General features: G+C 49.6%; 1 protein-coding gene across 3 annotated transcripts in view; it reads right to left on the bottom strand.

The window, feature by feature from the left end:
• Positions 1–22,904, bottom strand: part of CLCN2 (chloride voltage-gated channel 2) — a 532,043-nt gene that overhangs the window by 21,095 nt on the left and 488,044 nt on the right. The gene's annotated exons all lie outside the window — the stretch shown is intronic.

Here is a 22,904-nt window from a genome sequence, read left to right as displayed (position 1 = left end):
TCCTTAATCAATACTATATACTCTAGATGGGAGAAATATTTTTCTAAAATGTGCCAGAGTAGGTTTCCATCAGCCTGTGCCAAAATCAAATCTCCACGGTTTTGGGTGGCTATTTATTTCAAGATATTAAATCTCAGCAAAAATCAGTAATATTCATCAGTATAAGCCTTGGGTTAAGTTTCCATACCCCAGAAACAGGTAATTGGGCTTTAACAGAATCGGACACAACAGCTGGACTCCCAGTAGAAATTGTACTCAGTCTTGTTACAGTGAATTCCAGGTCACAATTATTGGACTCTATGGGGGTGGCTTCTCTTGCTTTATCTCACTTATGTTCAAGGTAGGGTCAAATCTAGGATAATAGTAATATCTACTTCATAGAATTACTCGGCCATTAGATTTCAGCTGAAAAGTCTGGTCATCCTGGGTACAAGCAGGAATTTGCTGTCACTGGCGAGTCACTGAAGCACTATGTGGTCGTTGATAGTTTTACAGAGAGGGAAGGCAACAAACCTTACCACAACCTCATTCTTTTACCCCACCTAGGCACCTTTTCAATGTTTCTTATCTTTTTCTTGCCATTGGTTGTCAGATTTTTTTTCTCCTTTCCTCTTTAGGCGTGTACTCTTTGTTTCAGTCATGCTAGACATGAAAGAAAGACTCATTTAAAAATGATTTTAAAAGCTAGATCCTTTTTTAATAACATATCCTGGGATTTCTTTCTTTTTTTCAAAGAAATATTTTAATTGATTGCAACCAAAGTTTTTTTGTGTATTTTTGGGAGTTTTATTGACTATAATTTTAGTAATGCTATCATTAGACTGGAAAAAACTAGACACCAAAATCATAGTAAATCCATAGCACTATTTCACACCAAACAATAAAAGGTATGTGGATGATACATGGCTGTGATCATCACATGTTTCTTGGATAGGAGTGAAAATAGAATATGGACTTCGCAGTTATTACCAAACAACAAGAGCAACCTTTTTAAGAAAGAGAGCATTTCCTACCTCTCTGTAAATTGCAGTAAATAATGTTTACTCGCTAATATCTCCAAAAACAAGAAAGTGATTTACACCAATCCAAAACGACATATTTTGCTAAATTGTCTTTCTGCTTATAATGATGAGAAACTGTCCAATGCGCATACACTCACGCGCTCTCTATGGAAGGGGTAAAGAGTGAGCGCTATGAAATATTTAGGATCTCGAGACTCACTCCCATATCTCTCCACAACATCCCAGTGTGCCTGTATGACCCTCAGGCACACCCACCCACCAATCACATTCGATCAAATGAATGACTGACAGCGTGGTGCATTCTTCTCCCGCCCCCAGGTGATGACAGCAGAAAGCACGCGCCTGGTAGTTGTCTTGGAACGGATATCTATGCAGGAGCCCAGTAATCAGCGCAGCCTGCGATTGGCGGATGGACACGACTGGTGGTGCGTCTCAATATTTTTAGACAGGGGATGGCAACCTCTTAGGTTGAGATGGAGGGCAGGTGCGTCACTTCCTGCCTCTCCCTGCTCTCCACGTCCACTGCTATCTGCATGGGCAGTCCCTGTATGCTAATAAATACACTTTCAAGATGGCGTCTCATGATGCTTTGAACCAGCTACAAGGAAGTGCAGGAGAAAGGCACCTTTGGAGCTCACACGTTTGCAGAGGGAACTCTTCAACATTAACTCCTGAGCTGTAAGCATGGGCGAATTTTGCGAATCTCGCGTTCGCGAATTTTGCGGATTTGCGAACTCGCAATCCGCAAAATCCGCGAATTGTCGCGAATTTTTTTTTTTTGTGTTCGCGCTGGTTTCTGCCAGGTCGCGAGGGTTTTTGTACAATTTCGCAAACGCGAACTTACCTGTCGGGTCGCAAGTTTTGCGAACTTGTTGTTTCTACGTGTCCAGCCTGTTTGGGACACTCTTCTTCATCACTGCCACCCTCTGTCACCACATGCCACCCTCTGGCTCACCCATGCCACCCTCTGTTTCATCACAGTACCCTCTGGTTGTCCACTGTACATTATTGTGGCAAAGCAAAGCACACCTTCCCTGCCTCAAGTGACCTGAATTAATTTGGGGCTGATTAATGTGTCACAGAATATTTTTTTAGCTGGCACCTGCTTCCTTAGTGCTTCCTGATTAGTGATCTTTTGCACTTGCTAAGTGCTTTCATTGTTGCAAAATTAGTTACAACACCTGCCCTGCCCCAACTGACAATAATGAATTAGGGGCTGATTAATGTGTCACTGGATTTGAACTTCCAGCCTGGCTCCTGCTTGTCTCCCTTAGCTGTAATTCAGGACCTTTGTGGCATATGTGTAACTATTCTGAGGGTCAGAGCAGGGTCACATAATAGTTGCAAGTAGGCAACTGAACTCTGGAGGGGCCCCTCAGGAAGCACTACAGGAAATGGCTACTAATGATGAGCTTGAACTTTTGAACCTGGTAAGTAGTTTCAGTTTTGCTAAGATCGTATTTCTGCAATTTAGCGCTTATTCGCGGGGCGCGAAGTTAAACTGGGAAGCCGCGAACTCACGCGAACAGTGCGAGCAAGCCATAAAATCCGCTGCTCGCGGATTTTGCGGGAAATTCGCGAATCTCGCGGATTGCGAATTTACCGAAAATCCGCAAAATCCGCGAGCGGAACGGATTTTCCGCCCATACTTACTGAGCTGTCTACCGGTCTGAGCTACCACTGAACTAGCATCTCCAAAAGATTCCCTTCCTCATCACAATCCATATCTAAAACCTATAAGCAGGGCCGCTGGAATTATGCGGCAAGGTAGAGCCCAAATTATGCAGAAGCGTTTACTAAATTTTGAAGCAACAAAATGCCTGTTTATGCATGGTAATGTGGCACATTTTATGTTAGTATTACCTCATTCTTTTGGCATTTGTACACATGTAAACACTTTCTGGGCAAAGGTTTCACCTCGTTAGTACTACTTTGGCAATCAAATTCAGAAATAAGCAAGAGAAAGGTGGCTAGTCAACCTTTGCGCGGGGCCGTCTACTGAGCGTTTTTAGTAACTTTTGATCTGTGTGAGCTACAACCAATTTTTTGAGCTGAAACTTGCAGATTATACATTGGCTGGTATATGTGGCAAATCCATAATTATGTGGAAAATACCACACAAACAAAATTACGTCATTCCAGTGGCCCTGCCTATAGGCTGCTTGCTTTGAGGAGCATGATGCAGGGTGTGACCCGATAACCCACCTCTAGGACTACTATCCTGAAAAACTAAGCTCCAGGTTGCCCTTTAATTAACCATGGGCGTAGTTCGCGTAGTAGCGCTACGCAAAGTGCACTTCGCACTATGCAAGCTACGCGTGCGTAATGAAGTAGGGAAAATGCTGTTCGCACGGATTGTACAGTGCTGGATGCTTGTCCGCACTGTGCAATCATTGCGAACTGCATCTTGCGCAGTGCCAGCAGTCATTTTCTGCTGCTCGAGTAGATTTGTACTCGAGCGGCAGCTTTCTCATTGTGGACTGGTAGTTTCTCATCGCGAGCGGTCGCAAGCATAGACTACCACTCGCAATGGGAAACCTTACCTCCCCGCGTTGAGAATCTCGCTGGGAGGTATATTTTCCATGCTCACGATTGGCAACTTTATGTTACTGATCGCGAACGAGGAACGGGATGGTGATTTTGCTCGTCGCAGTCGCCAACTTGACGTCGAGGACAGCGAACAAGCAAAAAATGCCTGCTCGTGATTTTGAACAGTTCTATGTGCAATTCGCGTAGCACGTAGTAGCGCAAACTACGCACGCTCCGCAAGCGTCGCGTAGTCCTACGCCCAGGGTTACATTTAAATGCCCTTACAGTGTTTAATTTGTTAAAATACAAACAACAACCAGTGAAGAGCCCAAAGCTCGTCACGGTTTCTGCCGAACACTTTACATCTTACCCAGGCACTTAGAGTGGCTTAAGGCATTTTGTAATTTTTCGGTTATTTTCTCCATCTGGAAAACAAGGTCAAACAAGTTCAGAAACCATTCTTTACCCCACCTCCGTGACAAGGGAGTTGGACTGTGGATTGACTAAGAGAACATTTAAACTGCACCTGCTTTTCCACATTGTCAGAAAATAATGGGAAATGGAGGCTAGAAGGCTGGGGAGTGAGGTGAGAGTGACACCTGTCATCACGCAGCATTCCTGACACTGCCTCGGGCATTCATTCATCTCAATGTCAAACCGGGCACAAGTCCCTAACAAATAAGTGAGGTGGCTAATTAGCATAAGAGTGCAAAGTAATGTCACAGGAAGTGATGTCATAAGCGCTCGCTGCTGAGCCCAGTTTGACCTGCAGGCCGCCCGTCAAGCCAGCCTTCCTGTCAGCGACAGTGTAATGATTATTAAATTAAATTAGGTCATCATAGTTGCAACCAAGGCAACGTTTTTCATAAAGTTGTTATAAAGGGCACGTTTTGATAGTAAGTGAAGGCGGCATTCTCTGCATTATTTGATGCTGGTATTTTGAACACAAGTCTAAGCCCAGGAATGCATCCCTAAGATCACTGAAGAGGCTTCCCTATATCTATAATTCTGGGTTAGGGAGCACCAGGGTTAAAGCCTGGCCCATGCCTTCCTCGCCTGTGGCAAGAGCCTGTCCTTTCTATGGCCAGCGGAGCAGGGCTCATATCTTCTTAACCCTTGGATGCGTCAGACTGCCCCCTGCCGTCCGACATCACGGTGGGCGTGTGCGGAGGACAGCCGGGGGGCGTCCGAACAACGCCTACCTTTTATTTCGCCCGCACTGTGGCGGAATTTCCGCTGCGGTTAAAGGGTTAAAGTCTGGCCTACGCCTTCCTCGTCTGTGACCGGAGCCTGTCCTTTCTAAGGCTAGCAGAGCAGGGCTCATACGCTCTAAAAGTTTGGCCTACGCCTTCCTCGTCTGTGACCAGAGCCTGTCCTTTCTAAGGCTAGCAGAGCAGGGCTCATACGCTCTAAAAGTTTGGCCTACGCCTTCCTCGTCTGTGACCAGAGCCTGTCCTTTCTAAGGCTAGCAAAGCAGGGCTCATATGCTCTTAAAGCCTGGCCTACGCCATTTGCGCCTTCGACCAGAGCCTGTCCTTTCGAAGGCTAGCAGAGTAGGGCCCCTATCCTCTTAAAGCCCGGACCTCGCCTTCCTCGCCTGCGGCGGCAGTGTGTCCTTTCTAAGGTAAATAAGTTTCCTGTCCTCTAGTGTAAAACACGCCCTATGCCTCCCTTGACTACGCAAGTAGCCTGTCCTTTCGAAGATAAGCCCAGCTCGCCCCTGCTGAGAAGTGTTCTAGAAATTCCACGACTGTGGCTGCCACCTCACCTGTCTAAGACAGCCTGTCCATCCTGCGTCAGACTCTCTCGCCCCAGTCTGGTTGGGTTGAAACATGTCACACTCAATCCTCAGATCTGGCTGTAGCCTGTCCCTTATAAAGTCAACTCTGCTGGTCCCTCCTACCTCGGAGGGCTTGAAACCATGGATGTCATTTAGGGGTTGCAGCAGTTGCGACCCTTGGCTTGCCCCTTGCTACCCCTGGCTCAGCCTTCGAGACCCCTGTCCTTGGAGGTGGCAAAATCAGTGCCAAGAACACAGGGGCAGCTTGTGCTTATGGACGTTAGTTGGGACTGCACTCTCTTTGTATTCTGTGAATTATATCATAACACTAATAGTGGATTTTATATATGTGTTTGTGTATATAATTTTTTTATATACTAATAGTTTAGTAAAAATGGAGTTCAATTAGCTGTATTATGACTATCTCGGGCAGCTGAGGTATGTACAAAAAAATAATGCTTTAAATGGATGTTCTGTGACTGTGTTTATGTGAGAGTGTGTGTAGAAGTGTGAATGTGTGTGTATAAATATGCATGTGTGTGTGACGGAAAGTGAAGGTCAAAGGGCGTATGATGTCACTTCCGCTACCGCTGCCATGTACCTCTGGCATGTTGGTGAATTGACCTGCACGCTTGAAACCACAGGCAGTTCTCACAGTGAATTATTTGACAACAAAATAAAAAATAAAAAAATACAGTATTTGTCTGAAGTCTCCTCAAAGAACAGCCTGCCTTCCCCCACCCCCCTTCTTTGTGTTGAAGATTATAGCTCTCATCGGAGGCTGCGCCCTGCCCTTTCCAACGTCAGCCTGCCCCACATCTGGGGCAGAGCCATGGAAAGACCTGCCAGAGTCCTTCCTGCCCCGCATGGCTCCTCATCACCCCCTGACTGGGACAGGCCTCCGGGCACCCCTCGATGAGGCCCGGGTCCGCACGTCACGCGCCCCACCTGCGGCCACGACTCCCAGCGTGCCTTGCGTCACCCAGGCTGGGGGTTGTCATTAGCACAGCGCGGCGCTGACAGCCCTCCGACCGGCGGCATCTATTCCTGGCTCGGCCTCTTAAAATGCATCTGGAGGGCAGCGTGGGGGGGGGGGCTCTGCACTCGGATGAGCCCCCTCCCCGGCCCGGGCTCGGGGACCACTGCAGACAACTCTCAGATCACCCTCGGGGACAGAGAAACCGTAGCTTCGGCGTCAGCGCACAGCAATCTGCTAGACACCGTGTGATCTGCGACATCCGGCCCCGTGCAGCTGTGCAGGGCCTGAAGGCGCGGCGTCGGAAGCGAGAGGAGTCTGCTGTTCATATGCCGTCTCTGTGAGAGGGAGTGAAGGCCTGCAGGCCTCGCGCTGGCAGTGGCGTTGAGATATAGCTGCACGCTCTCTATTGCCTGTCAGGGGTACAATGAAACTTCCCTTTATGTCACGGAATCATGAAACTGTAGGCGATGTGCTCTCGGGGGCCTTGTTATTACCCGCACTGTCAACGGTGTTATACAACTGCAGTCTCTACACTGCCAGAGGTGTTCTAAAACTGCGGGCCTGTTTTGTGAAGGGTGTAAATTGGGCTCCCCGTTTTATGGTTCTTTATTTTTTATTTTTAACATTTTTCTCTGTATTTGTCCACATTTATTTTTTGCCCGTCTTATTGGTATTTTTCCATATTTATTTTTGAGTTTTGAGAATAAATGGTACATTTCCACGTTTATTTAACGGATAAACACACACTCGTTCTTTGATGTCTATCATGTTTTAGCCAATTAAGCAGCCAAATATAACAAAACACTGCACCCACAGGTAAATATTAGCATTATATACAAATATTTGTTAACATATGTCCTTATTTAAGGAAATGTAATCCTGATTTTTTTTAATCTCTATTATGTCTAACTGTTGGCCTAGAATTTACCAAGAACAGCACAGAAAGTCGCTCCCAAAAAGCACAATTTCCTGTATTTTTCCACTTTAAAAAATAAACATCGACAGGAAAACACATTGTTTTCGGTCTGTTTTTATCTGTGAAAATCAGTAAAAACAGAAAACTGGGAGCCTTCATTCTAAAAATGCATCCCATGTATTGTCACAGGGAGTGGCGGCTGGTAAGGTATAAGGGTGGCGAGGCGGGGGTAGTCAGGATTTGAATAAAAAAAAAAACACTCACCTGATCTTGCCGTGTCTCTCATTCCTTTCACCCACATCGAGTGAGTCTCTTCCGGCTCCCCGCTGCAATGCAGGTTTGTGATTGGCACAGGGGAGCCTGGATGCATACCAATCACAACGCTGCAATGCAGCATTGTGATTGGTCTGAGCACTGTGTTTCGGCGCTCAGACAGGGAATAGGGGCCTGGGAGTGTTCTCCATGCAGGCTGTAATGCAGCTTTGGTGGAGAACATGCAAAGTGTGCATAACTGGCCGGACCGAGAGGGCCGGTCAAACATTCATGCGCACTTTACAGAGTGCACGACCACTCCTCCCCCCGACATCAGGGGAGCCAAGCCGCGCCCACCCTAGCCTGTCGATACGAAAATAAAATGATAATAACTTCATTTACTCGTTTACACTGCTCCGTGAGCAGCGGGGCGACGCTCCTGCGCCTTAGCGGAGGAGCGACACTGGTCGTAGGTTTCGTAGAAGTGCAACCACTATGCTGCAAGGAGTAAAGGTGTTATTACAGGAATGAGGACCTCTTATATGAGGGAATGTTATTGAATGACTGCGGGGCATGGGCTGTGAGTCGTATTACAGCACTACAGATCCAGTGCAGTGAGGTGTATTATTACATGGCCGCAAGTCCTGTGCTGCGAGTTCCCTTATTACAGGGCCGTAGGTCCTGTGCTGTGAGTTCCCTTATTATAGGGCCGTAGGTCCTGTGCTGTGAGTGGCATTATTACAGGTCTGCAGGTCCTGTGCTGTGAGGGGTGTTACTACAGAGCTGCCGGTCCTGCGCTGTGAGTTGTATTATAGGTCTGCAGATCCTGCGCTGCGAGTTGTATTATTACATTCTGCATGTCTTGCGCTGTGACGGGTGTTACTACAGATTTCAGGCCCTGTGTTGTGAAGGGTATAATTACAGGGCTGAAGGCCCTGCGCTGTGAGAGTGTTATTACAGGGCTGCAGGTCCTGCGCTCTGAGGGTGTTATTACAGGGCTGCAGGCCCTGCGCTGTGAGGGTGTTATTACAGGGCTGCAGGCCCTGAGCTGTGAGGGTGTTATTACAGGGCTGCAGGCCCTGCGCTGTGAGGGTGTTATTACAGGGCTGCAGGCCCTGCGCTGTGAGGGTGTTATTACAGGACTGCAAGCCCTGCGCTGTGAGGGTGTTATTACAGGACTGCAAGCCCTGCGCTGTGAGGGTGTTATTACAGGTCTGCAAGCCCTGCGCTGTGAGGGAGTTATTACAGGACTGCAAGCCCTGCGCTGTGAGGGTGTTATTACAGGACTGCATGCCCTGCGCTGTGAGGGTGTTATTACAGGACTGCATGCCCTGCGCTGTGAGGGAGTTATTACAGGACTGCAAGCCCTGCGCTGTGAGGGTGTTATTACAGGACTGCAAGCCCTGCGCTGTGAGGGAGTTATTACAGGACTGCAATCCCTGCGCTGTGAGGGTGTTATTACAGGACTGCATGCCCTGCGCTGTGAGGGGGTTATTACATGACTGCATGCCCTGCGCTGTGAGGGTGTGATTACAGGACTGCATGCCCTGCGCTGTGAGGGTGTTATTACAGGACTGCATGCCCTGCGCTGTGAGGGGGTTATTACATGACTGCATGCCCTGCGCTGTGAGGGTGTGATTACAGGACTGCATGCCCTGCGCTGTGAGGGTGTTATTACAGGGCTGCAAGCCCTGCGCTGTGAGGGTGTTATTACAGGACTGCATGCCCTGCGCTGTGAGGGGGTTATTACATGACTGCATGCCCTGCGCTGTGAGGGTGTGATTACAGGACTGCATGCCCTGCGCTGTGAGGGTGTTATTACAGGACTGCAATCCCTGCGCTGTGAGGGTGTGATTACAGGACTGCATGCCCTGCGCTGTGAGGGTGTTATTACAGGACTGCATGCCCTGCGCTGTGAGGGTGTTATTACAGGACTGCATGCCCTGCACTGTGAGGGTGTTATTACAGGACTGCATGCCCTGCGCTGTGAGGGTGTTATTACAGGACTGCATGCCCTGCGCTGTGAGGGTGTGATTACAGGACTGCATGCCCAGCGCTGTGAGGGTGTGATTACAGGACTGCATGCTCTGCGCTGTGAGGGTGTGATTACAGGACTGCAATCCCTGCGCTGTGAGGGTGTTATTACAGGACTGCATGCCCTGCGCTGTGAGGGTGTTATTACAGGACTGCATGCCCTGCGCTGTGAGGGTGTGATTACAGGACTGCATGCCCAGCGCTGTGAGGGTGTGATTACAGGACTGCATGCTCTGCGCTGTGAGGGTGTGATTACAGGACTGCAATCCCTGCGCTGTGAGGGTGTTATTACAGGACTGCAAGCCCTGCGCTGTGAGGGTGTTATTACAGGACTGCAAGCCCTGCGCTGTGAGGGTGTTATTACAGGTCTGCAAGCCCTGCGCTGTGAGGGAGTTATTACAGGACTGCAAGCCCTGCGCTGTGAGGGAGTTATTACAGGACTGCAAGCCCTGCGCTGTGAGGGTGTTATTACAGGACTGCATGCCCTGCGCTGTGAGGGTGTTATTACAGGACTGCATGCCCTGCGCTGTGAGGGAGTTATTACAGGACTGCAAGCCCTGCGCTGTGAGGGTGTTATTACAGGACTGCAAGCCCTGCGCTGTGAGGGTGTTATTACAGGCTTGCAAGCCCTCTGCGCTGTGAGGGTGTTATTACAGGTCTGCAAGCCCTGCGCTGTGAGGGAGTTATTACAGGACTGCAAGCCCTGCGCTGTGAGGGTGTTATTACAGGACTGCAAGCCCTGCGCTGTGAGGGTGTTATTACAGGTCTGCAAGCCCTGCGCTGTGAGGGAGTTATTACAGGACTGCAATCCCTGCGCTGTGAGGGTGTTATTACAGGACTGCATGCCCTGCGCTGTGAGGGGGTTATTACATGACTGCATGCCCTGCGCTGTGAGGGTGTGATTACAGGACTGCATGCCCTGCGCTGTGAGGGTGTTATTACAGGACTGCATGCCCTGCGCTGTGAGGGGGTTATTACATGACTGCATGCCCTGCGCTGTGAGGGTGTGATTACAGGACTGCATGCCCTGCGCTGTGAGGGTGTTATTACAGGGCTGCAAGCCCTGCGCTGTGAGGGTGTTATTACAGGACTGCATGCCCTGCGCTGTGAGGGGGTTATTACATGACTGCATGCCCTGCGCTGTGAGGGTGTGATTACAGGACTGCATGCCCTGCGCTGTGAGGGTGTTATTACAGGACTGCAATCCCTGCGCTGTGAGGGTGTTATTACAGGACTGCATGCCCTGCGCTGTGAGGGTGTGATTACAGGACTGCATGCCCTGCGCTGTGAGGGTGTTATTACAGGACTGCATGCCCTGCGCTGTGAGGGTGTTATTACAGGACTGCATGCCCTGCGCTGTGAGGGTGTTATTACAGGACTGCATGCCCTGCACTGTGAGGGTGTTATTACAGGACTGCATGCCGTGCGCTGTGAGGGTGTTATTACAGGACTGCATGCCCTGCGCTGTGAGGGTGTGATTACAGGACTGCATGCCCAGCGCTGTGAGGGTGTGATTACAGGACTGCATGCTCTGCGCTGTGAGGGTGTGATTACAGGACTGCAATCCCTGCGCTGTGAGGGTGTTATTACAGGACTGCATGCCCTGCGCTGTGAGGGGGTTATTACATGACTGCATGCCCTGCGCTGTGAGGGTGTGATTACAGGACTGCATGCCCTGCGCTGTGAGGGTGTTATTACAGGACTGCATGCCCTGCGCTGTGAGGGTGTTATTACAGGACTGCATGCCCTGCGCTGTGAGGGTGTTATTACAGGACTGCATGCCCTGCGCTGTGAGGAGGAGCGACACTGGTCGTAGGTTTCGTAGAAGTGCAACCACTATGCTGCAAGGAGTAAAGGTGTTATTACAGGAATGAGGACCTCTTATATGAGGGAATGTTATTGAATGACTGCGGGGCATGGGCTGTGAGTCGTATTACAGCACTACAGATCCAGTGCAGTGAGGTGTATTATTACATGGCCGCAAGTCCTGTGCTGCGAGTTCCCTTATTACAGGGCCGTAGGTCCTGTGCTGTGAGTTCCCTTATTATAGGGCCGTAGGTCCTGTGCTGTGAGTGGCATTATTACAGGTCTGCAGGTCCTGTGCTGTGAGGGGTGTTACTACAGAGCTGCCGGTCCTGCGCTGTGAGTTGTATTATAGGTCTGCAGATCCTGCGCTGCGAGTTGTATTATTACATTCTGCATGTCTTGCGCTGTGACGGGTGTTACTACAGATTTCAGGCCCTGTGTTGTGAAGGGTATAATTACAGGGCTGAAGGCCCTGCGCTGTGAGAGTGTTATTACAGGGCTGCAGGTCCTGCGCTCTGAGGGTGTTATTACAGGGCTGCAGGCCCTGCGCTGTGAGGGTGTTATTACAGGCTTGCAGGCCCTGAGCTGTGAGGGTGTTATTACAGGGCTGCAGGCCCTGCGCTGTGAGGGTGTTATTACAGGGCTGCAGGCCCTGCGCTGTGAGGGTGTTATTACAGGACTGCAAGCCCTGCGCTGTGAGGGTGTTTTTACAGGACTGCAAGCCCTGCGCTGTGAGGGTGTTATTACAGGTCTGCAAGCCCTGCGCTGTGAGGGAGTTATTACAGGACTGCAAGCCCTGCGCTGTGAGGGTGTTATTACAGGACTGCATGCCCTGCGCTGTGAGGGTGTTATTACAGGACTGCATGCCCTGCGCTGTGAGGGAGTTATTACAGGACTGCAAGCCCTGCGCTTTGAGGGTGTTATTACAGGACTGCATGCCCTGCGCTGTGAGGGTGTTATTACAGGACTGCATGCCCTGCGCTGTGAGGGTGTTATAACAGGTCTGCAAGCCCTGCGCTGTGAGGGAGTTATTACAGGACTGCAATCCCTGCGCTGTGAGGGTGTTATTACAGGACTGCATGCCCTGCGCTGTGAGGGGGTTATTACATGACTGCATGCCCTGCGCTGTGAGGGTGTGATTACAGGACTGCATGCCCTGCGCTGTGAGGGTGTTATTACAGGACTGCATGCCCTGCGCTGTGAGGGGGTTATTACATGACTGCATGCCCTGCGCTGTGAGGGTGTGATTACAGGACTGCATGCCCTGCGCTGTGAGGGTGTTATTACAGGGCTGCAAGCCCTGCGCTGTGAGGGTGTTATTACAGGACTGCAAGCCCTGCGCTGTGAGGGTGTTATTACAGGACTGCATGCCCTGCGCTGTGAGGGGGTTATTACATGACTGCATGCCCTGCACTGTGAGGGTGTGATTACAGGACTGCATGCCCTGCGCTGTGAGGGTGTTATTACAGGACTGCAATCCCTGCGCTGTGAGGGTGTTATTACAGGACTGCATGCCCTGCGCTGTGAGGGTGTGTTTACAGGACTGCATGCCCTGCGCTGTGAGGGTGTTATTACAGGACTGCATGCCCTGCGCTGTGAGGGTGTTATTACAGGACTGCATGCCCTGCGCTGTGAGGGTGTTATTACAGGACTGCATGCCCTGCGCTGTGAGGGTGTTATTACAGGACTGCATGCCCTGCACTGTGAGGGTGTTATTACAGGACTGCATGCCCTGCGCTGTGAGGGTGTTATTACAGGACTGCATGCCCTGGGCTGTGAGGGTGTGATTACAGGACTGCATGCCCAGCGCTGTGAGGGTGTGATTACAGGACTGCATGCTCTGCGCTGTGAGGGTGTGATTACAGGACTGCAATCCCTGCGCTGTGAGGGTGTTATTACAGGACTGCATGCCCTGCGCTGTGAGGGTGTTATTACAGGACTGCATGCCCTGCGCTGTGAGGGTGTGATTACAGGACTGCATGCCCAGCGCTGTGAGGGTGTGATTACAGGACTGCATGCTCTGCGCTGTGAGGGTGTGATTACAGGACTGCAATCCCTGCGCTGTGAGGGTGTTATTACAGGACTGCAAGCCCTGCGCTGTGAGGGTGTTATTACAGGACTGCAAGCCCTGCGCTGTGAGGGTGTTATTACAGGTCTGCAAGCCCTGCGCTGTGAGGGGGTTATTACAGGACTGCAAGCCCTGCGCTGTGAGGGTGTTATTACAGGACTGCAAGCCCTGCGCTGTGAGGGTGTTATTACAGGTCTGCAAGCCCTGCGCTGTGAGGGAGTTATTACAGGACTGCAATCCCTGCGCTGTGAGGGTGTTATTACAGGACTGCATGCCTTGCGCTGTGAGGGGGTTATTACATGACTGCATGCCCTGCGCTGTGAGGGTGTGATTACAGGACTGCATGCCCTGCGCTGTGAGGGTGTTATTACAGGACTGCATGCCCTGCGCTGTGAGGGGGTTATTACATGACTGCATGCCCTGCGCTGTGAGGGTGTGATTACAGGACTGCATGCCCTGCGCTGTGAGGGTGTTATTACAGGGCTGCAAGCCCTGCGCTGTGAGGGTGTTATTACAGGACTGCATGCCCTGCGCTGTTAGGGGGTTATTACATGACTGCATGCCCTGCGCTGTGAGGGTGTGATTACAGGACTGCATGCCCTGCGCTGTGAGGGTGTTATTACAGGACTGCAATCCCTGCGCTGTGAGGGTGTTATTACAGGACTGCATGCCCTGCGCTGTGAGGGTGTGATTACAGGACTGCATGCCCTGCGCTGTGAGGGTGTTATTACAGGACTGCATGCCCTGCGCTGTGAGGGTGTTATTACAGGACTGCATGCCCTGCGCTGTGAGGGTGTTATTACAGGACTGCATGCCCTGCGCTGTGAGGGTGTTATTACAGGACTGCATGCCCTGCACTGTGAGGGTGTTATTACAGGACTGCATGCCGTGCGCTGTGAGGGTGTTATTACAGGACTGCATGCCCTGCGCTGTGAGGGTGTGATTACAGGACTGCATGCCCAGCGCTGTGAGGGTGTGATTACAGGACTGCATGCTCTGCGCTGTGAGGGTGTGATTACAGGACTGCAATCCCTGCGCTGTGAGGGTGTTATTACAGGACTGCATGCCCTGCGCTGTGAGGGGGTTATTACATGACTGCATGCCCTGCGCTGTGAGGGTGTGATTACAGGACTGCATGCCCTGCGCTGTGAGGGTGTTATTACAGGACTGCATGCCCTGCGCTGTGAGGGTGTTATTACAGGACTGCATGCCCTGCGCTGTGAGGGTGTTATTACAGGACTGCATGCCCTGCGCTGTGAGGGTGTTATTACAGGACTGCATGCCCTGCGCTGTGAGGGTGTGATTACATTCCGCAGGTCCTGTGTGTAGTTACCGGCTGGTCACGGTCTAGTGTTTTAAGTAATGTGATCCACCAGCCACTCCTTGAGGGCTGTTTTCCACACTCACCCCACACCTGTCTATCACAGGTTTCACAGGTCATGTGACCCTGCTAATAAAAGGGTGCAAGCACACTTGCCCTGGGCCGGTCCCAGAAAGTATACTACTGTGTCTGCGTGGTCATTTTAACTGCATGGGGGCCTAGGGCCCGGTCCTTACATTGACGATGAGCGGGTCGGCCCCGCGTGTGCAGCAGCCCTGATGTTTGGGAAGCGAGGGAGGGGAGTGTAGCCCGTGTCGGGGGCAACCCCTACCGGCAGTCGCGAGCAGTGACTGGTTACCCACAGCGCATGAGGTGAGCCCCGGGTAGACAAAGCTGCAGGAGGAGTGAACTGTCGCTGCGAGCACCAAGATAGGGCTGCCGTTTTGTGGCTGGAACAGATAGCATCTAGATATCTGGTCGAAGTGTCTAGGTTCAAATCTCCACCCCCTTTTGTACCGCTTTTGGCCGCCATAAGTGTGGCAGGGTATGCTCAGACGTGAGTCCCTTGCTCACTTTGCCACTGGATTCAAGCAAGCCGGGCTGAAGACGGCTGTAATGCCAGAAATCGGTCCTCGGAAGCTTGTTTCCCGTCCAGGGAAGACATGGCTTGGCAGTTCGGGCTGGACTGTTCCCATGAGGCACAGGGTCAGACTGATTTGCATATACCCATGTCTGAACTGGGGTGGCAGAGAGGGCTAAAGAACAGTGATGGATTAAACCCAGATCTTTTGACTGGGTGTGAGTGTTTGATTGATTCAGATGCTCCGTCCATCACCACCCCCTTTTGTATAGGTTCAAATCTCGGCAGGTCCACTCAGCCTTTCATCCATCTGAGGTCGATAAAATGAGTACCATTGAGTTGGGTAACCAAAACATCTGTTATTCAGCACCAAGAGGCCTACGGGTGAACGTGCACTTTACAAACACACGTTATGTCGCTAGGGAAGGAGATGCATAACAGCCAATGTACCTAGATATATGGTATTTCTATAGCATGAATTTAGTCAAATGGCAGCAGAGCGTTGTAAAGGGTCAACCTGCCCAGCTGCCCACAACTGACGCAAAAGCATCTGCACAACAAAAAGTCTGAGGACATGAGGAGAAGCATTCCAGGACCGGGGACGTAGCGATTCAGCAAGGCCCTTGACCTGCTCAATACCACCCTTATCTGGTTGGGAGCGCATACCTACCTACCCTCTTCCAGCCCAAAAGAGTCACAAGTGTTTCACTTGTACATGTAGAATTTCAATGATTCCCCAAACTATGCCTTTACACCGTGTTGTGTAATTACACCAAGTTCACAGTAAAATTATAGTGCCGGAGCAAGGGAACGACGCGCACTGCCAGAACGCGAGCAGCCGTTGTTCACGCCCCTCTTGTTTTTATGCTATTTTTTTTAACTGTGAAATGCATTTTTGTGCCCAAAACAGATGTGCGTACACATTTCATGTTAAAAAATAGTGCTTATACCAGATTTGCATTTTAAGTAATTATGCATGATTTTCAGAAAATGTCACATAACTGAGCGAAAGCAAATTGAAGAAATGTCACACATCCCTAGTGACCTGGCAGTTCAGAATTGACTGTTCTTATTGGAGGAAGGTCCAAGACTTTATCTGCACATGACGTGCCTCTGTCTAGAACAGCAAAATGGGCACAAAAATTGGTCTGGAGTGTGGCAAGAGCGATCATCAATGGCTGACATTAATTTGAGGATTCTTTTTTGTTTTTGGAGTTTTATATAGCGCAAACTCGACCCGAAGGTATCAGAGCACTTCACATGAGCACCAGTTGCATTACAGATGGGAGATGAAGTAATTTGCCCAGAATCACAGGATGGTGAGTGTCCTTGCCGAGACTTGAACCCAGTTCCCCAGCTTCAAGGTCGACTGCTCTAGCCGTTAGGCCACATCCTCTCCATCCCTTCCATCACTTTGTTGGATGCACCATCAGGGTGAGGCATTCTTTCTAATGCTGCTAGGCCTCTCTGCAGCTGAACCACACTGTCCATTTTCAACAGCTGAAGAGTGTGCGAAGTCAACTGTGTCCTTTCTTGATGACAGAAAAACTGTTGCCGCTCTAAGGCTATTTCGGTCGCAATGGTTGAATGACTAACACGGGTTCCTGATTGCCTCTTTCTCCTTCCAATGTGTATGCGCAACTTCTGTGTCCGCAACTGGCAGAGCAAGGCACATATATTGACAATCACACTTATATTCATTTTGTACCTGAACTTTGGAAAGGGTTAGCCAATCCATGGATCATTTCTGCAGTGCAGGAGAATAAACTGGTTAAACAAGATTGGTTCAAAGGTGGGATTTTTTACTGTATTATAATAAACCATGGGTTAAGGTGACATAGCCTTCTTTCATAGTTGGTACTGTGACTATTCCAACATTTGATAAAATTAAACTTCAGGAAGTTTACCTTGAAGTCCCATTAATGTAATGTCACATTATCAGAAGTGGTCAAAAGGTAGGAAGATACCCCTAAAGTTATTAGTTTAGTTTATTAGATTATTTTACTTACATTTTATTGTACCTTATGTCATTGGTCAACTGATAAAATGACATATTTTAAATTATGAGTAATTTGATGTGTATTAGATTGTAACCCAATGGGAGGAGCTGAATAAAATTACTCCTTTTTTTCTGAAATTTGTTTTTTTTTAGTATTAGTAATTTGTGACGCTAGTAATACATTGTTGTGATATCCCATATTTTGTGAAACACTGAATGATACTTAAATAATACTGTTAGCTCTCTCCACTAATATTATTAGATCTTGTTATTATAGCAGGTAACAACACAATAGGGTCTGACTTTCTGTCTCACATTATCAGAAGTCACATTATCACTGTGAGCTCAGGAAAATGCAGTAGCCGCAGGTAGCATCAGCACCGGGTGCAAACACCCAGAGTGGGCTCAGGACGGATGGTGTGGACCAAAGTGGTGGCTGGCTTGCACCAAGGGTGGTTGGACACAAACAATGAAAATAAAATGAATGCACTTATCTCCGCAGCGCTGTATCCTTCTCCCTTGGGTGTCTTCCAGGATGCTCCAGATGCAGGAAACTGCACTAACCAATCTGCACTAATCCTGGCGCTGCTCACACAGCATGAGAGCAGCACCAGGATTGGCTAGAGCAGGCTCTCCCACTACTCCCGAAGAGCACAGGAGGCCTGCACTTTCTCTAACCAAGCTGTCTAAGACAGGTGGGTTAGCGAACCATAAAATGCACATATCTGGCTAGCCGGCTCAAGACGGCCGGCGAAACAGACATGCACATTTTAAAGCACACAGCTCCATGCTGCTGCCACTCAGCGTCCGGCCACTTAGTTCAGGATCAATCAATCAATCAGGAGTTTGTTAAAGTGCGACTACTCACCCGTAAGGGTCTCAAGGCGCTAGGGGTGGGGGGTGGAGGGGGTGCAGGTTCCATTCCATCAAGGAGGGGGTCTGTCGAAGAGCCAGGTTTTGAGGTTTCTTGCGAAGATGGGGAGCGATGTTGTCTGTCTGAGGTGGAGCGGAAGGCCGTTCCATGCTTTGGCCGCGAGGAAGGAGAAGGAGTGGCCTCCCGATCTGGTCTTTCTGGTGCGGGGGACCACGGCGTAGGAAAGCTGGGCTGATCGTAGGGTCCTTTGAGGTGCGTGGAATTTGAGTCGGCTGTTCAGGTATGCTGGTCCGGTGCCGTGGAGGGCCTTGTGTGCGTGGGTGAGCATCTTAAAGGTGATTCTCGCCTCGACTGGGAGCCAGTGGAGTGTGCGCAGGTGCTGGGAGATGTGGCAGTGTTTTGGCAGGTTGAGGACCAGTCTTGCGGCGGCGTTCTGGATGTTCTGTAGCTTGTGGATGAGGTTTTTGTTTATTCCGGCTTAGAGTGCGTTGCCGTAGTCGAGTCTGCTGGTGACCAGGGCGTGAGTGACTGTCTTTCGGATGCTTTGCTGAAAAATAAAACAGTAATAAATAAACTTTATTTGCGTTTTTTTTTCAGCTCTGGGGCTTGTGGGCCGATGCTCCATTGCTCAAATGGAGAAGGCGCCCCTGGTGGATAACACAAGATGCACTTGTTCACCGTGTGGGACATTCTCGAGGGGGGGGCAGAGGCGGAAATGACATCCGTGGGATGGGCCTCATCCACCCATTGTAGCCTCCTCTGTCTCTTACACTCCTCTAGGTAGTTCCTCAGTATTTCAAAGAATATCTCCAAGTCCACCTGTGTTTGTTTCTTCCTCTTCTTGTCAGTCCCATCTCTCTATCACCTACACTTGCCCACATCCCCCACCAGTCTTTTCCATGCTCCCCTCTTTCCTGTTTCTTTGTCTCTCTATTTCTCCTAACCTTTCCTGCCCCATCTCAGGCTCTACCAGTCTCTCCTCCCTAGTTCCCTTTTTACTGTTTACTCCCCCCATCTTTTTTCTACTCATTTACATGGTGTGTCCTAGGATGTTTGTTTTCGGTCCAGGGAACACATGGCTTGGCAGTTCGGGCTGGACTGTTCCCATGAGGCACAGGGTCAAGACATTTGCATATAGCTGGGTCTGAAGTGGGGTGGCTGAGTGAGCTAAAGAACGATGATGGATTCAACCCAGATCTGTGACTGGGGGTGAGTGAAAAGTTTCAGCGCTCCGTCCATCATCTCCTTGCGTTTGCTGTGTCTCATCTCCCACCCTCTCCTCCGATTCCCCCTTCCCCTCCTGTCACCTTCCATCCTTTGCGCTTGCCATTACTTGTTTACCCTCACTTGGCACTGGTTGTGTGGGGGTCATCGGAGGTCTAATAATGCTGGAACAGAGGTTGCTCTTTGCTTGATTTGATGGCGATGGAGAGCGCCAGCTTCAGTCAGCGAAATCTTTTCTCACTTGCAGGCAAAGGGGGGAGTCAGGGTTGAGGAATTATTCCCCTGATGGAAAATCGATATCCACCCTGGAGGCTAAATGAGTTATGTGCTCTCGGTAAACATTGCAGAAAATAGAGACCCAGAAAACAGAGCAGTGGACACTCAAGTCTGCAGCAGAGGCAAGAATCTTTCACTCTGCCCTCTGACGTGGGCAGGCAAGGGTCGGGGCGGGGCAAGGGGCGGGGCGAGGCAAGGGGCGAGGCAAGGGGCAGGCAGTACAAGGCTCCTCCAGAGAGCTTAGCATTGCAGCTGCAGTTTATGACTGGACCTGCGGTAAATGTAAATTATGCTGGTGTAATTTGCATAATTTCGGGAATTTCAAAGTATGCTTGTTAAGTGAGATCATGCCTTTATGTCACTTCGCATAATCAAGCAACATGCATTAACAATGTATCTTAAAAGTATCATTTGCAATAAACATTTACAACAAACGCATGGGAACAACGGAATGTGAGCGGCTATTGTTTGCAGTGCTTTTGCACTTTTTTTTAGCATTAACTGGGAAAATTTGTCTTTGTGCCAGAAAATTGATGTAGGGACGCATTTCATGCTAACATGTAGCTCAAAATGACAGATGTGCATTTTGCATAATTACGCTCCATTTTGCTGAAATGGAGCAATTATGCGAAAGCAAATTACATGAATTTCGCACACAACTCCTTCTAACCAACATCGAAGTGTGCCAGCCGCGGGGTAAGAGAATTGCGCAGAAATAGTTCCTCGTCCAGCCCCAGAGCACGAAACCAGGTCCACCACAGTTTACCATATGCTTACCACATTTAGGGATCGTTTTTTTCTGCATGTGTTCTTGCAATTTATCTTGCATATGCTTGTTGAGTTTGTGTGTGTTTTATTATGCATGGGTGAGTGAGTAAATATAAATTGTAAATTGATACTTGTATAGCGCACTACTCACCCGCAAGGGTCTCAAGGAGCTTGTACGAATACCACTGTGGAACCCATCCTGGCTTTCCCTGTGAGGCGTCCACTCCTGGGCACCCCCATGGTGGAGGCCAGGCATACTTAGCGTTGTGGGGGCCGTTGTGGAGATTAAGCAAGCTATTGCCCAGAGTTGCAGAGTGGGACTCTATGATTGGAATAGGCACCGAGGCGAGAATTATCAGGTCCGAGGAAATTGAGCCCAAGACCCGCCGAGGCGGGGAATTGAACCCTGGTCCCGGGCTAGACCTCTGCATCAGGGTCTGCCGCTCTAACCATTGAGCCACACAGTGAGTGAATGCATGAGTGAGAAAGGTGTTAGATACATTGAATGCATGAGTGCAAGGATGAGTGACTGAGTATGTAAGACACATTGTTGGCTGCATTAAGTCAGCAATGACTGCAAAGCCGCTTTCAGTTACGAGTGGCCAATACTGCCATTGTTAATGGTTTAATGACCTGTTCCAGGTACTGTACCATTCATAAACTGATAACACACCTCCCGTTAGCCACCTCACCAGTCTCCATGATCTAAACCATAAAATTAGCATCAGTGGCGGCCCGCCATTCTGGGCAGTGGAGCTCTGCCCTCCTCCATTTTCCAAAGTATGAGAAGGGTGTATCAGGCTAAGCAGAGGTCAGCCTGACAAGCACTCACAATGTCAGGATTAGCTAGCCAGGGGTTTTACATGTGCAGGTACCCGTCAGCCTGTGCCAAGATTGGCCAGGCTGAAGGTATGACAGCCCCGAGGGCAGTGATCTTATCAACCCAGCAACGCCCTCTGAGGTCCTCTCACTTATGAGCAAGAGCCTCCCCAATAGTTCGCTCTCTGAGTTTCAGGTTTAAGCCCTGAAGTGCCTAGGGATGACTGTCTATCAATGACCCTTGCCACAGAGTAGGGCGGGGACAACAAGTCTCACTGACTCCCCTGAACTCTGTGACGAGTTACGGAAGCACCTCCTTTCATTCGCTGACTGACAAGGTTAGCCAATGAGAGGGGCGGGAACGGTCTTGTGTTTTTGCCTCCCCTCACTGAAGCATCAAGCGCCTTCCGGTGCCTTCCTGCTTCTCTTTCCCACCACCCACTGGTCCTGGCATCACTGCTGAAGCCTGGTAAGGGATTTGTGAATGTTTGGGTGTGTGTAGGTGTATATGAATGTATGTGTATTTGTGCATGAGTGAATGAGTGTGTGCAAATATGTGCATGTTTGTGCTTGTGAATGGTGGGTGTGAGTACGAGTGTGCACTTGTGAATGGATGGATGTTAGTGTGCGTGTGGATGGGTAGAGGGGAGTAAGTGTGCACACTTGTGAATGGATGTAGTGTGAGGTGTTGTGCTTGTGGACTGATGCATGTGAATGTGTGTTTTTGAGCTTGTGAGTGGATGGGTGGAAGACGGCGCATTTGCTCTCGCCGCACCATTTCTAAAACTAAAGAGCCACTACTGATTAGCATGCTTCGTAAATCCATTATAAACTGGCTAGAAGGCATGCACCTTTAAATTAGCCTGCTCAGTCTCCCAAAGGACCAAGCAACCAAGTTATAATGCAGCAATCTCACATCACAAAACAGGAAGTAGAAAATGCACCCATTAACTGCATCTTTGGTCGTAGAAAATGATGCCACTCCCATCTTGCCTTGCTCTCACCATGTGCGGCACAACAAGGATTCCCTATGACATCCCAGCAGCCAGCCTTTTCGACGTGACATCTTGCATACCACCCGAAGCCACTCACCTGCAGCCCACTTCTTCATCTCTGGTAGGTTGAGGACAAATCTCAATTAAGAAATAACTTGCACTCAAGTGTTGAGGATGGACAACTGTGGAAGCAAGGTGATCTCCAGGGCCGGATTAAACCCTGTGGATGCCCCTAGGCAGTCGAAATTTCAGGGGCCCCCTCACAAATGCTCTCCTAATACCTTTTTAATTTTACCAACCAGAAATTTTAATAATTAACACAAACGTAGTTTGCACTAGATTTTTTCACGAACTGACAGCTACCAGAAGATGAGCTTATAAGAGACAAACTGTTATACGAGTCTGATGTCTCTGGTTTATATACTTTTAGGGCCCAATTACGAAGCAATTAGGAAATCTTCCTGACCAAATCGGTTGGAAATGGTTTCCGACCCACACTGATCGGGAGAGTCCGACCAACTGAGTACGACGCATCCGGATGCTTCCAGATATAATTTGATTGGACTCCCATTGACTTCAATGGGAGCCTATGTTCCTTACCCCATCGTAATCGGGCCCTTGGTCGGGAAGACAAGTTCCCGATCTGATTCAGAAGGAGCAAA

The sequence above is a fragment of the Lissotriton vulgaris genome, chromosome 11 (assembly GCF_964263255.1).
Source record: "Lissotriton vulgaris chromosome 11, aLisVul1.2, whole genome shotgun sequence".
Taxonomy (NCBI): domain Eukaryota; kingdom Metazoa; phylum Chordata; class Amphibia; order Caudata; family Salamandridae; genus Lissotriton; species Lissotriton vulgaris.
The sequence above is the reverse complement of the archived record's forward strand: the minus strand, read 5'-3'. Positions and strand labels throughout refer to the sequence as shown.